Source organism: Hypomesus transpacificus, unplaced genomic scaffold, assembly GCF_021917145.1.
Source record: "Hypomesus transpacificus isolate Combined female unplaced genomic scaffold, fHypTra1 scaffold_155, whole genome shotgun sequence".
In the NCBI taxonomy this organism is placed as follows: Eukaryota; Metazoa; Chordata; class Actinopteri; order Osmeriformes; family Osmeridae; genus Hypomesus; species Hypomesus transpacificus.
In genome coordinates, this window is record NW_025813722.1 from 232,868 (window position 1) to 248,846 (window position 15,979).

A 15,979-nucleotide genomic window follows, 5' to 3' on the forward strand; every position below is an offset into this window, starting at 1 on the left:
TTATGGTTTGAGCCTTCATTTTCTCAAAGGCGGAGAAGAACACCCAGGGCTTGGTTTACACATATCGAAAATTCTAGCCCCTGGGGGACCAAAGGCAGTGCTATGGGAACTGAAGGATTCAAAATCTCCGGTCTATTTCAATATGTAATGATGGTATTCAATTACTGTAAAGGAAGAATTCGAGTGGCACTGTGTCGATCTGAATAGTCAAGGGATATGGTTTTAATACAATTTATTAGACTATACAATTACATAAACAAAGCTTTGCTGATCAATCACAGCGAAGGAGGTGTGCCATCCACACAGGTCGTTCGCAGGAGTGATGATCAGCCAGCACACATGCACTGCCTTATATAAACTTAAGATCAAATGGCATTCTATATGGTCAATCAATCAATGTAGCAAACTCTGTGATTGGCTAACTCAACTTAGTGACAGCTTAACACAATACCAAGTGTCCAGTGTCCCAAGGTTCTTTGATGTCACAGCTCTCTCCAGAGCAGTAGATAATAAAGCCACAGGGGTTGACCAGTCAAATGGTCAACTGTCCTTTGTGTGACCATCTTCAAACAATACTTTTAATTAACACAAACAATGAAACAGGACACAGTCCTTCTAGCCAAAGTTCAGAGCAACTATCTCATTGACCCCTTACAGTAACCAGAGGACAGAAGGCCATATAAGATGCTTCACCCATCCCCCAGGGCAAGCTGCCCACAGAGCCATCAGCACCTCACATTCCTTTGAACTCAACTTAATTATCTTGCCTTCCTGTCTCTTACCAATGAACATAGAAGATTATAGATTTCATACACATACATCTATGCATATGACCAACATTTCCACTACATTTCCATTCTTTTTTTTTTTAAACAACACCATAATTCAAACAGTGCATTGAGAAAAATAAAAATCAACATCAAAATAAGTATGCAATGCAACTCAGTAAAAAGCATCCACACCGAATACAAACACACACAAAGCAAATGTATTCCCATCAATCTAAACATACCCTTATATTTAGAACATAAGAAGCAAACACATTAATATCTTCTTCTGTAAATCTGATTTCATACTATCATTCACATTGACCTCTTCTTCCATCTTCAGTTGGCTATAGGCAATCTTCTTTCAGGCAGTGTAGTCTAGTCGAACCAATTGCAAACGACGATCAAATTGCTCACAGCAACTTTCAAAGAACTGCACTATGCGCACAGACTCTGAGTTTTCCTTGGTACTACGCAGAACGCGCATCCTCTCCTTCCGTCTCCAGGCAAGGCGCACGCTTGCCATGGTTAGCGTGCATCCACGTTGCTCTCCCCTCGATCCTAACCGCCGAATTAGTCGTCAGGAGAATCTGGTATGGCACCAGGACTTGCGTTTCAGGTCCTTCACCACGATCCAGTCCCCTGGTATCAAATCATGCAGCGGTCCAGTTACCGGAAGAAGAATAACCTCCACCTGCCTGTGAATCTCACACAAAGTACACTACAAAGGGTTGCACAGTGATAAACGAGCACACTCACAAAGGTCAGTTAAAAAGTTAACTGACTTCTTGTCGTCCGACTTCAAGATCCCATTTTCTCATTCAACTGAATTTATTGACACAATGTTGACTCCTATCAACTCCAAAAATAACTTCCTTAACCAAGTGTGACCCATTATCATTATATATCCTCAAAGAAAAGAAAAATCTAATTGAAGAATAATCTAAATTACCAAAAGCTTGACCACTGAGCCCAAATCTGCCTGAAATGTCTAAAACTTCTTCCAACAACTTCTTCTATCAATCATCAACAATCATGAAATAGTATCACTTCTCCAAAATGTAACTCTAAAAAAACTCCTATCAATAATCAAATAGTTTCTCTAACCTTAAACGTGAAGCTTAACGTGTTAAATTCCCTTTCCCATATTACTTGTTCCACATATGAGTCTAACAAAATGAATATGCAATCATTACAAATCCCCATGTATGTTAAAATTAATATATCACACAAACTGTAGAGGCATGATCTTTCCATGTGTTAACTGAGCAAAATCTCAAGATGTCAATTATCAAGATGATAAATGTGTTATGCAGACCATACAACCTCCAATTCATTCTCATATCCTTCCTTTTTCCAAAACGCATTTTCTTGTGGATTAGTCCAAATCTCCATTCCACCATTCCTTTCTCCATCCGTCTGCTGCATTCTGTAATTCTTGTCAAATATACTCAAACAAAACACAATTCTCACTCTGGGTTAAATACAGTCAAACATTTTCAACTTAGCAGTATTTCATCAAACCCCCACAATCTTACCACAGAGCCAAACTTCTGACGCTAAAGTCATAAAACCATAAAACCCCCATAGTCACTTTCTGTTTGGATCAGTCAGTCATCAGTCAGTCATAAATTACTAAACGTCATCTCTTCCTCTCTAAGAAGCCTGCGCTTCCCTTAAAGAATCTGTGACAAATATTGCAACAAACTCACACAACAATTTTTCTCAAAAGACTCCTGTAAACCCAAATTTGTTAAGTTAAGCTTATCAGAACATGGCAACACCATCTCAGCACTTCCTGTAAACATATGTCAACATCAAAAACGTATTCTAGTTAGTTCATCATTGCTTGCAGGTAGTCTAGAAACTGCTCCAGCTAGTTTCAGCACTAGCATTTCTCTGTGAAATAATCATCATTGTTGGAGTGAATCCCACATTTGCATACAGCAAGTTGTTCTACAGGTGAAAATAAGAAACTCCCTGTTACCATACCTTTCCCAAATTCATATGTAACACCAATGATGTATTTAACCATCAGCTAATGTGTTTAACTCTTTTCCCTTTTATGAATTGACAAGCTTACACTGAAGCAACCAACTTTTGAACCAATCTTTAGAGAATCAAACTATTTTAGAAAACAACCAAATTAAGAATAACCTCAATTTTTAATCTCTTATTATCTTTTCTTAAAAACACTTTAGGAACCGTTCAAATTACTACCTTTATATTTGAGATTCTCTTCTATTTTTCTGTATTTAAATTCACCAAATCAAATCTCTCTTTGTCCAAGACATTAGGAAAACCATCCACTACCCCAAATCAGAATTTAATCTGCATGATTCCAAAATGAAACATAAATCTTAGCCAAACGTATACCCCCTGTATATTTCTATATAGGTTAGATAGCTAGAGCTTCATAACTTGCTTTGGCTGCAGTCCAAAACAGGCTAATTAGCACAAACCATCAAAACCACAATTTATCAGACATAATGAGTCTTCCCAAATCATTTCAAACCCAAAAGTTATAATAACCCTCTTCATGCATCAATACCACAATAAAACATCCTCATCACAGCCTAACTGTTCATCCCAAACCTTGTGACAGGCTCTGATAAAAACACCCAAATAAAACTTAAAACCACATTACAATCAAACTCAAATAAAAGTACATTGTAATATTTTTCTCTTTCTCATTTCAAAACCAAATTACATCCAATACTCTATCAAACTCTTAAAAACCTTAGATTTTACTTTTTTTTACTTAAAATGTTTGCCCATATACTTCTTCAAAGCATGTGCATAGTTCCTTTTTCTTTTTAAACCTTTAAATTCACAATTTAACAAAAGTAACATAACCCCATAAAACAAAACCTTGTTCTTTAACTTTTCAAATGTCTTATCAAAGCATGTAATACAGAATACTCCTTTGAATATTCTTATATGTACCAGCCAAAACACCCTTAGCATGCGTAATGCACGGATCTCAAATCTCTAATTGGCGGACCAAAAACCCCAAAATGAAAACATTTAACTTGACTATTTTGTAGTTTGTATATGGTTTAGTGTAACACTTCTCACTTTTACTCTTAGTTTTACTCAATGAATCAACTCAAATAAACATAGCTTATCTATCAGCACGCATTTTAAACTCGAATCAAACAAGCGCTCTGGGACAGAGCAAAACTCTGAAACTTTTCCTTTTTTTCTTTTGACAACACAAATGGTTGGCGCTTACCTTCTTTTCACTTATCACCTCTGTAAAATCTCAACGTAACGGGACTCTGTTTTAGCCCCCATGCACCTTTCTCCATTTCTCCTCGGAATTTCTAACACATAAAATGTACTCAAACAAACAAAAACCTTGTTAACAAATGTATCAAAATACTCATCACGTAACATTTTTCAAAAGCAACCAAATCAGTATGTAAAACTCGCTCCAAAATCATGTATTACTCTAAATTTGCGTTTTTCTCAATTTCTCAAATTTACGAATCTGCGCATGCGTCATACGCTTCCCATCCTGGATCTCAAATGTCAAGCTGTAATTCCTTTACTAGCCTGTACCCGCCGCCATCGCTGTTGAATCTGTCTGTAAATTTGTTAGCTACAAATGTCGCTACCACAGTTGCAAATTCAACTTCCTGGACTCTCCTCGGTCTCCGGACAGCAAAATGCACTTTCTCCACGTTTTCGTTGTTAGCCATTAGCTAGCTAACAAAGTCACAGCTTTGATCTTTTCCTCTCAGATCCCAAAGCTATCCTAACAATTTGTTACAGACTTCGTTCAACAGGCTGGCCTAAAACGGAACTAAAATCATATCAACCTTTCTAATCACGTCTTCATAACCCTTTACATATTTCTTTAAACAACCATCACATCTGTGAACTTCCCACACAGATGAAAATAAAAACCATCAATTGCTTCCATGTCAATGGATATCTAGTACGCACATGTTACAATCAAATGTAGATATTACAGTAACCTCATTCACATAACACAAAACCGAAGCAACATTTCCAGATAAATTCAATACGTAGGCCTAAACAAAAAATATTCCTTTAACAACATAAACTGAAATTTCCGTTTGAACACATAAAAACTCTATAAACGTTTCAATAACCTTGGATTGTAATTCTTCGAATGAATATCGCTTTCGTTGCCAAAACTGGCCTTTACCAATTATCTGACCCAAGAACCGAAATTTAGCAGCGCCATAGCCTACTAATCCAATATCGAATCAAGCTCATAAGATAGAAACTCGGTCTGTACATGATTTCCAAATCAAAAGTATGCCAACTCACAATATTTTCTTAACTTTGACAAAGAAACAGAAACACACATGTGTTTCAAACCAATACATTTCTATTTTCAACGTCAAATTCTCTTTCAGATGAGTGTATTTTTGGTTTTCTCTTTTTTTTTTTTTTTTTTATCACTCATGATGTTGTGGGCCACTGCACGCAGAATGAGCCGCTAGACTCAAGCGCATGCGCCTCTTTTCAAATGGAGAATTCAGCCAAAGAATTAACATTAGCATTTTCAAGAACAGACTGTCTCCATCCTCAAAACAAATCAGACAGATGTAAAATCTAACATCAAATATCGGTTAACACACAGTTGTAAAACAATATAACAGGTCAATCGTCACTCCTCTACCAACGATGTCATAACCGATAAACATCCATAAGAATCTGAAGAGAATATAACAAAGTCTCTCCCAAGTGTTTCATCTGTGTACGTGTGTCAACATTGTAGCCTTCGTCACCAGTTCGGACTTCAATTTACGGTCAAGAATTTGCGAGTTTGCCCCCAATTTCCAGAAAACTTTCAACAGTGATGACACATCTCCGTACATTCACGTCCATAATGCTCAATACACCCAATCAAACCACACATTTTGTGCTCAACATAGATTGACCATTCCTATCCAATCGTGTTGGCCTAACTTTGTGTCTTCGACTTTCCTACATGTTTTCCAACCACATTTAAACATGTTCTGCATTCACTTTGATCAATCGTAACTCAGTGCTGTCCCTCGAGACAGAAGCAATGCCACCCAAGCCTATAACATTCTTAAACTCGTTCAGGGACTCAAACCCTTTTGTACCGGAGGGGACTTTAACTTCTCCTTCTTAGGGACTCAAACCCTTTTGTACCGGAGGGGACTTTAACTTCTCCTTCTTTTGAATAATAGGCAATAGTGCAATAGTGCAAGTCAAAGCACAAGCCGCAATCTTTGCGGGAATCCAAAGCAAATCTATAAACAAATTCCAGAATCCTGCTTTCTTGACTTATCTTAGACAACCGTCTGTCAGAAAACACTTCAGTCGTAAGACAAACGTCTGACCTCAGTTTCTTCTCGCTTAGCCAGCAAGACCTAATGCGCCTGCGCATCCACCCGCTAACCACTACGGGCTACGGATGAATACCCACCGCAAAGTTGGTCTGCGGAACAGCCATACAATTTGAATCGTGAATCTGTGTGGAAATATATGAAAATTTCCCCACACTATCTGTTCTAATATCTATTTCTCTTTGACTCTACCTACCTCCATCCAATTCTGAAAAGCCATCCAACCAAGCTTACATCTATTATTTTCCAAATCGTGTAACAATTTCTCTCTGCACAAGCTTTTCATAATTCCACAACAAAATGACCCCACACTCCGAAATCCACATATATCAATCCATATTTGCATTTGCAATAAACTATCGTTACCATACTTTTGCTTCATGTAATCAATGTTTGGACAGGTTAATTCTGCCTCCAGACCATCTTTAGCCCTATTCATTTTCGAATTACAATCCGTATTTGAACACATTGAACCAACAATAACCAACGAAGGAACATAAAGACACAATTACCCCCTTCCTTTCTTTTTTTTTACTCTCAAATTCCGATTTCACAACTTGTCAATGAACATATACCCTTACCGAATAGCCTACAATCGGAAATTACAAACGTTCAAACCAAAATAAAAAATAATTAAAAATTTTGATTTTTGTAATTTGTAGATATAGCTTTTACGTTGACACCATTAATTACTACCCATACTTCTTTAAACCTCAAAAAACATAACTTGCAAGTCAAACAAAAATGAACACGCGTGTTTACAAACTCACTTTGAAATTTCATAGGACACTTCCTAACCTTTTTTTTTTTTTTTTTTTTTAAACACTCAGCTGGTTACTCTTTCTTCAGGGACTCTAACCCAGGGACTCTAACCCAATACCGGAAAAGGACTTAAACCTCTTCTAGGGACTCAGAACTCAATACAATTCCTGACCCAGGGACTTTAAGACACACAACACGATATCACATGTGACTTATGACCCTTTGTGCGTTCGTCAACGCAACCCTGCATGCTTTCGTACGACTTTAACGTAACAGGACAAACGTTCCAAACGTTTCCTAATTTGTACGGACTTCAACAGTACAGGACAAAGTTTTCCTCCGGCCTCTGCCCTCCCAATTAACCTAACCGAATTATTGGCAATAGCCTATAACCATATTTAGACAATTCAATATCACACAGTGACCAAAAAGAATATCTCACCTGTTCCTTTAAGATCCCGCGTCATGCAACAGCGCAACCAGTAAAACTCCCCTAGAATCGGCCCCGCTGTCTCCGAAAAATTGGAGGTTAAGGCAGCTGTTCCAGCCGGACTGATCAAATCGCCATCAGAGGGAGAAGTCTGTCAAACGCTGAGCAGACGAGGATCCCGGGTTTCGGCACCAAGTGTAAAGGAAGAATTCGAGTGGCACTGTGTCGATCTGAATAGTCAAGGGATATGGTTTTAATACAATTTATTAGACTATACAATTACATAAACAAAGCTTTGCTGATCAATCACAGCGAAGGAGGTGTGCCATCCACACAGGTCGTTCGCAGGAGTGATGATCAGCCAGCACACATGCACTGCCTTATATAAACTTAAGATCAAATGGCATTCTATATGGTCAATCAATCAATGTAGCAAACTCTGTGATTGGCTAACTCAACTTAGTGACAGCTTAACACAATACCAAGTGTCCAGTGTCCCAAGGTTCTTTGATGTCACAGCTCTCTCCAGAGCAGTAGATAATAAAGCCACAGGGGTTGACCAGTCAAATGGTCAACTGTCCTTTGTGTGACCATCTTCAAACAATACTTTTAATTAACACAAACAATGAAACAGGACACAGTCCTTCTAGCCAAAGTTCAGAGCAACTATCTCATTGACCCCTTACAGTAACCAGAGGACAGAAGGCCATATAAGATGCTTCACCCATCCCCCAGGGCAAGCTGCCCACAGAGCCATCAGCACCTCACATTCCTTTGAACTCAACTTAATTATCTTGCCTTCCTGTCTCTTACCAATGAACATAGAAGATTATAGATTTCATACACATACATCTATGCATATGACCAACATTTCCACTACGTTACACAAATATGGGTTCTAGAAAGAGTGGTCTGGAGTCGCAGACGTCCGATAATATCAGCTTTAATGCTGATATTTTTAATGCACGAAGTTCAACTGGCTATCTGTCCCTGCCCCAATATATATAATACAGTGCAATTGAAACAGAAATATCAAAAAAGGGCAGAGCTGGTTCTCTCGTGTATCAGGGAGTTTGTTCTTCCCCACGCATCCCTTCTGATCGGGTGCTGTCTCAGCCCGGATTCAAGGTTGCTTCTGAAATGGAGAGATAACAACACAAAATACAGCCTGTTTCCCACACCCTGTGTGAGACACAGTGTTTTAAGCCTGAGCACATTTCAAAGTTCATAAGATATACATTTAATAACCACAAAACATAACTTTAATACATGCATCCTGTATAAAGTCTTACGAGCATTGTTCCCGTTGCTATATAGTGCACAGTGCCCGTGATGCATTTGGTGATTAAGTTGCCACAAATATTAATAACTGGAATTATAGATAGTGCCATGCCCGTGATACAGCTAATGATATAGCACTAGAATTGTACTGTAATGTGTTATAAATTCTTTAGAGCTTATATTGATGTTAAATAACCTCCTAAAGTGAAGTTTTCATGTCATGTGACCTTTAATGCAACTGTAGGAAATCAACCAGTACAGAGTTCTGGGTTTGTCTACGTTTCCCTACCCGCAACAGAGTTGGGCTGGTTCACGAAGTCCAACGGGTTCTCTTTTTGGCTTTGGCTCTCGACGAAGGCGGTCGCATTTTCTCCCTGTCCTCCCATGACCTTCCCTGCTTGGCTTCTATCGTATTGTCTAGTCCTGTGTCTTGTGTCTTATACTGAGAGACTCTCTCCGCACTGCTCTCCGAACTAAAAATCATGGATTTGATCAGCTGGTCTCTTAATGCAATTGACACCATCTTGGGTTCGGGGGAACCTGACTGTCCTGACGGGACGTTTGCAGCTGGCTACTCGATGGACGCGTTGGGTGTCCAGCGGCGCTTTCCGTGGAGGACAATGAAGACATCTACCTATTTGGATCCACAATTACAGGCTTTTGCTGATTAGATTAGGCGCTGCCCTGGCATATCGAAAAATTAAGGAAATGGCTAGAGCTGTAAAAAAGCCCACACTGTACTCCTCTAGGAGCATAGTCTGGGGGTTGCCTTTTTTTGTCTTCTCTCTCCTCGTTATGCTGAAGATTACTTCCTGTCCTGTCTACCACCTTGTCATGTTTGTGTATTAGAAACTGCAAGTGGCAGCTCTGATCTAAGACGGATTCGAGAGACCGCAGATAGAGTGCGGCTAGTTAGATCAACACTTGTATTATTGTTTTTGTTGATTTTATGTAAAGCACTTTGAGCTGCAATTCTTGTATGAAAAGTGCTATACAAATAAAGTCTTACTTACTCTGTCCCTGCCCCAGCATATATTATACAGTGCAGTAAGATAAAAAGATGTAAAGAGGGTTGAGCTTTCTCATGCGTCAGGGAGTTGTTCTTGCCGGCGCGTCCCACCTGCTCGGGTGCCGTCTCAGCCCGGTTTCAAGGTTGCTTCTGGAATGAAGAGATTAAGACACAAATACAGCCTGTTACCCACACCCTGATCAATTTTTAAGCCTAAGCAAACTTCTAAATTCATAAGACATAACTTTAATAAGCCCAATACCAGTATATAATTGTAATAGATGCATCCTTTAAAGTCTTACGCACATTGTTCCTGTTGCAATATTCACTAGTGCACACTGCCCATGATGCATTTGGTGATTACAGTTCATGAATTGTACTGTAATGTATTATACATTCTTAAACACCAGCCGGTGCAGTAAACACAGGGCTAGGCTGGCTTGCTAGCTACAATATCAGTACAGTAATACCAAAGATTCTTGATCCAAATTTCTCAACTCTAGTAAGATTCTATTCACAACATTCAACAAATAGTACTGAAATGTTAAGTATACTTGTGAAAAGTAATCCCCTGTATGGCAGGCCGTTTTAACAATTATTTCTATAAACGTACTAGTCACTATTTTAAAGTTACTAGTACTTATTCTTTAGTTACGAGTAACTGATCCAATAGTTACTAGTATGTATTACCGTTTAACTAGTAACTTTAATATGATACTACCCAGATGGCAGCTGATTCCGCGCCGGATCCGGCTAAGTTCCGGCAGATCCGCGTAACAGTCGTATCCGTTTTGTGGATCCGCTCCAGATTTGATACAAATGCTAGCTACAATCTTAGTATCATTCTACGGAACCGGCCCGCTTTCGAAACGGATTCGAAAATTGAGTATATTATTAAAAAACGTTTGACACTTTCCCAAACATAAAATGATTGGATTTCTGGTCTTTAAAAATAGTTTGCATATTTAAAAATAGTCGTCTATTATGTTATATTCCCACTTCACGACTTCGCACTAGATCTAAAACACATGTTTGTAACGATGGATACGCGCAGCTGATGCTCGCGCTGAGACAAGCTCGAGAATATACATACATTTAAGCAATAAGCCCCAAAAGGCCGTGGTTTACGCTGATTTTAGAACAGGTAAGGGGAGTTGTTAGGCACGACGCGAAGCCTATTTGCGTAGTAATATGGAATGTTAAAGAATGTTATGAGGACAACCTGTGAGGTTATGCTGGATTTTACAACGGCATGGAACGCCATATAGCCAATCACAATCAAGGATGGGAACAACCAGTTTTAGAATAAGCTTTTGAAACGTTGGTCAACTGTCAAAGAAGAATTGTCAGCCAGCAGACCATCTGTATTGGTAAGTTACACTTACTTTAATGTTGTTTTAATGTATTTTCCCAAATAATGTTACACAAAATATTACAAAAAACCCCATACAGAGAAAGATTATCTTTCTTTTAATTCATCTACAAGACCAAATGTACCGTAGACAACGGTACAACGGTTCAATAGCCGTAATATTGGTAGTACAGCTAACGTTAACTTTATATTCTAGTTAACTATGTTGCCAGTTATTGAATCCTCACCGATTACACATAGGCTACATTGTACCAACATGGTACAGGCCAACATGATACTACAGTACTGTATCATGTAAATCCAATGTAGCCGACTGCTGTACTGTACAGTATAGGGTGCCGATATCGACCGCTACTGTAGCCTACACAGCTCTCGACACTCGTACAGTAAGGAATGTTACGAAAATGTAGAGATATAGTTAGTACCAATTAAAAAACGTCATGTCACAGCATTGTACTTGTATAGATACTGTACAGTTATCAAAACATTCCGTATTAAAAAACTCAATAGGACTTCCTGTGACGTCATGACCGAGGCAACAGCCTGATTCGGAAGCTCCTGGAGGAGAACTTTTAAAAACTGGCCAAAATTTAATTACACTTTTGTTTCCCATCTAAACTACTCACAATAATTATCCGTGATGTCTAGTGTTCGAAAAGAGAACGAAAAGAAGAACAACAAAACTCCAAAACCCTACAAAGACCAACAAAGTCAAAGTGACTCAGGCAAGGACGAGAACATGGCGGCTGTGCTAGCCGAGTTGCGCACATTCAGGAATGAACATTCTGAAGCCTCTGCAGACACCAAAAACTCGTTAGCAAGAGTAGAAACTGCGCTCAGTGAGGTAGCTGAAAGGAAGACACAACTTGAACAACGAGTGACAGAGTACGAGCAGAGGCTAGGGGCTGCCGAAGATAAGACACAAAGACATGAAAGGGCCCTTCGCTATCTGCTACAACGAGATGCCAGCCTAACGGCAAAATGTGTGGATCTAGAGTCCAGAGCTAGACGCAACAATCTCCGTGTGTACGAAGTAACAGAAGATAACGAAAACAATGATATGCTGAGCTACATAAGCAATCTCATCCGAACATCACTGACATTACCAGAAGACCTGAATTTAAATATAGTGAGGGCACACCGATCTCTGACCATGAAACCGACAGACCCAGGGAGCCCTCCGAGGTCGATCATCGTCAGATTCCTCGACTTCAGAACTAAGGAATTGGTAATTCAAGAAGCATGGAAACACCGAGGAGGTGTGATGTATATAGGGCAGAAGATCTTCTTTGACCAAGACTACACGTCTGACATCCAGAAGAAACGCAAGCAAGTTAGGGAGGTGATAAAGCAACTTAAAGAAAAGAACATAAAAGCTCAATCGCCGTTCCCTGCCAAGCTGAAAATTCACCTGAAGACGGGAGCTAAGACCTTCATGACACTGTCGGATGCGGCACCAACACTTCATGCGATCGGTATCCATGTACACCTGGAAGAATGTGAGACGCTCAGGGCAGGACTTTTACGGAATAGCTGGACTGAGACTTCAACATCAAACAGAGCGAACGTGATTTCCAATGCAGATCTGAAAAGCTTCCTTCACGGCGATAACGAAGGAACAAGTAAAAACACTGGGCTGTGAGTAGACTTTGAGGGAAATGAGGATTCAGTTTATTGGTAAGATTAATATTTTCTGGCTAGTTTGATCATAGAAAGTTTATTAATATTATGTAAAAAAAAAAAAAAACAGGTTCTCCTCAACCGAGGAGCTTTTCTTTTTTGTTTCTTTACGCTCCACTTCCACGAGCACCACAGGCCATAGCAAAGACTTCGGACTTGCGTGTAGCCTAGACGCACTGAGTGCACACCCCCGGAGACACCTGTCACAACTCTCCGTCCTTGTTGAGACTGATTTTATGTTTGTTAGATCAGTCGGGTTTTTGGAAGTCTGCTTCTTCCTTGTTCTGATTGTGTGTTCTTGTTTTCCACAATGGTGGATATTACATGTGTATTTTATAACTATGCAGTCACATAAGATTTTTTTTGAATACGGGTATATCTCTGGAAAATATATGTTAACTTTTAAAGACAGAATGAAGGGGTACTGTTATCCACATGGATAAACTGACCGTAGTGAGTTACAATGTCCGTGGACTAAACCATCCTATAAAAAGGAAAAAAATATTCTATCAGTTAAAGAAAATGCAATGCTCAATTGCATTGCTACAAGAAACTCACTTATCTGAGAAAGAACACATAAAATTAAAGAGGGAATGGGTAAATTTAGTGTATAGTGCCTCAAATGGGAAAAAAAGAGGGGTGGCGATTTTAATAAGTAAAACTCTGGCCTTTAGTGCAGAGAAGGTGGTGCAGGATAAATCAGGAAGATATGTCATGGTGGTTGGAAGTGTTGGAGGAACTGAGATTTCCATTTTGAATCTATATGCTCCAAACGAATACGATCCAGGTTTTTTCAAAGAAATTGCGAACATCATTGCAGAAAATTCTAAAGGTATGCTAGTAATTGGAGGGGACTTCAATGCAGTTCAAGATGGGAAAAAAGACAGGAACCCAATAGAAAAAGGCCCCCAAAGTCCGAAATCACATACACTGAATAATTTCATCTCTGAACTGGGACTTGTAGACCCATGGAGAACTAAAAACCCTAAAGGGAAGGACTTCAGTTTTTTCTCTAATGTACACAACAGTTATTCAAGGATTGATTTCTTCTGCCTTCCTTAACAATACATGTACAAAGTAATAGAATGTCAGATTGAACCTATAACTCTGAGTGATCATGCCCCAATCATATTGAAAATAGACCTGGGCAGGTACTCTTTTTTCAGATATTGGAGGTTGAATGTATCTCTACTGAACAACACAGAAATAGTAGAGGATTTGAGACAACAATTAAAAGAATACTTTGAGATAAATGATAATGGAGAAGTTAACCCGTCAATTTTATGGGAGGGAGCAAAAGCAGTTATAAGAGGGAAAATCATACAGATATCATCACAACTGAAGAGGAGGAGACTGGAGGAACAGTTGAGCCTAGAAAACAAGATAAAGCTCCTAGAAATACAACACAAAAATAATAGATCATCTAATACTGCCACTGAACTTAAGGAGGCCAGAAAATCTTTGGATAAGCTTTTATCATATAAAGCAGAGGGAGCTCTACGATTCTCTAGACAGAGATACTATGAGATGGGCAACAGAGCCAGCCGCCTCCTAGCTTTCCAACTTCGCAAGGCTCAGGCCAACCGAACTGTCTCTAAGGTTGTTCATCCAACAGTGGCAAGAACAGTATCTCATCCCAAGGAGGTGGCAGATGCATTTGCATCATTTTACCAAAATCTGTACAAAGAACCCAAATTACAAACAACAACAGACAATACTAACACCTTCTTAGCTAATTTAAACCTCCCTGAATTGTCAGAAGAAGTATCGCTAAGCATGGTAACACCAATTTCAGAAATAGAAATAAGAGATGCAATAAAAAGATTGAAAAATAATAGTTCGCCAGGGGAGGATGGCTTTTCTGGAGAATTCTATAAATGCTTTATAAATGATTTGGTGCCGATCCTAACCAGGGTGTTTAGATACGCTCTCTCCAAAAATGACCCCCCTGAGACATGGTCACGGGCCATTATATCTGTGATTCATAAAGAAGGAAAGGACCCAACACTCTGCGAAGGATATAGACCCATTAGCCTGATATGCAATGACCAGAAATTATTGACAAGTATTTTAGCACGAAGAGTCCAAAAACATATTACAACGCTGATTAACCCGGATCAAACAGGATTCATTCCCAGCAGACAGGGTGCTAATAATATAAGAAGAACTCTTAACATATTTACCTGTTCTAAGAAAAATAAGCAGACATCAATGCTCATAAGTTTTGACGCACAGAAAGCATTTGATACGGTGAACTGGGACTTCTTGTACAAAACACTATCGGTAATGGGATTTCACCCAGAGTTCGTAAATTGGGTCAGAGCCATATACAAAAATCCAAAGTCGCGTGTCAGAGTTAATGGATGCTGTTCTGAGTTCTTCGAATTGCAGAGGGGGGTGAGACAGGGAGACTGCCTCAGTCCCTTGCTCTTTGCTATAAATATTGAACCCTTGGCAGCAGCTATAAGACAGAATAAGGAAATAAAAGGTATAAAAGACATGGGAAATAGAGAACATAAGATATCTCTCTATGCAGATGATATCCTGACTTACATAAGTGATCCAGTCATATCTGTTCCTGCGTTGATGGACACTTTAAAAGAATATGGAGAACTCTCTGGCTATCAGATCAACCAATCAAAATCAGAGGCAATGATGTTAGTTGGACAATGGCCTATACAACTAACAGGAAGGCTTAATGTTCACTGGTCACAGGGATTTAGATACCTGGGAATTATCATTACAACAGATTTATCAAAACTGTTCAAGATCAACTATGGAAAATTGATGGGCCACATAAAAGCAGACCTCACAAGATGGGAAATCCTGCCACTCTCATTGATAGGGAGAATAGAAACGATAAGAATGAACGTCCTGCCAAGATTGCTCTTTCTTTTTCAATCACTACCTATATATGTTCCTGCGGCCACTTTTACTGCACTTAACAAATGGTTATCCAAATTTATATGGCAAAGCAAACCTCCCAGACTTAAACTTAGAAGACTACTATGCCCAAAAGACAACGGAGGCTTGAACTTGCCAGACCTGAAAAAATATTACTGGGCAGCCCAATTACGAGCAATGGTTGCTTGGCTATCCCAAGAAACAGACACTATATGGGTGGGAATGGAGCAAAGTGAATGCCCAAATACACCACTGGACTCATTCCCATTCCTGACTTTGGACCACTGTGGGAAAAAGAAGATTACCAACATATGGGTTAAAAATACTCTAAAAATATGGTCAGTTGTGAGGAAAAAATTAAACCTCCCCATGACTATTTCCAGAGCTATAAGAATAGCAAGCAATTCAGACTTTCTTCCT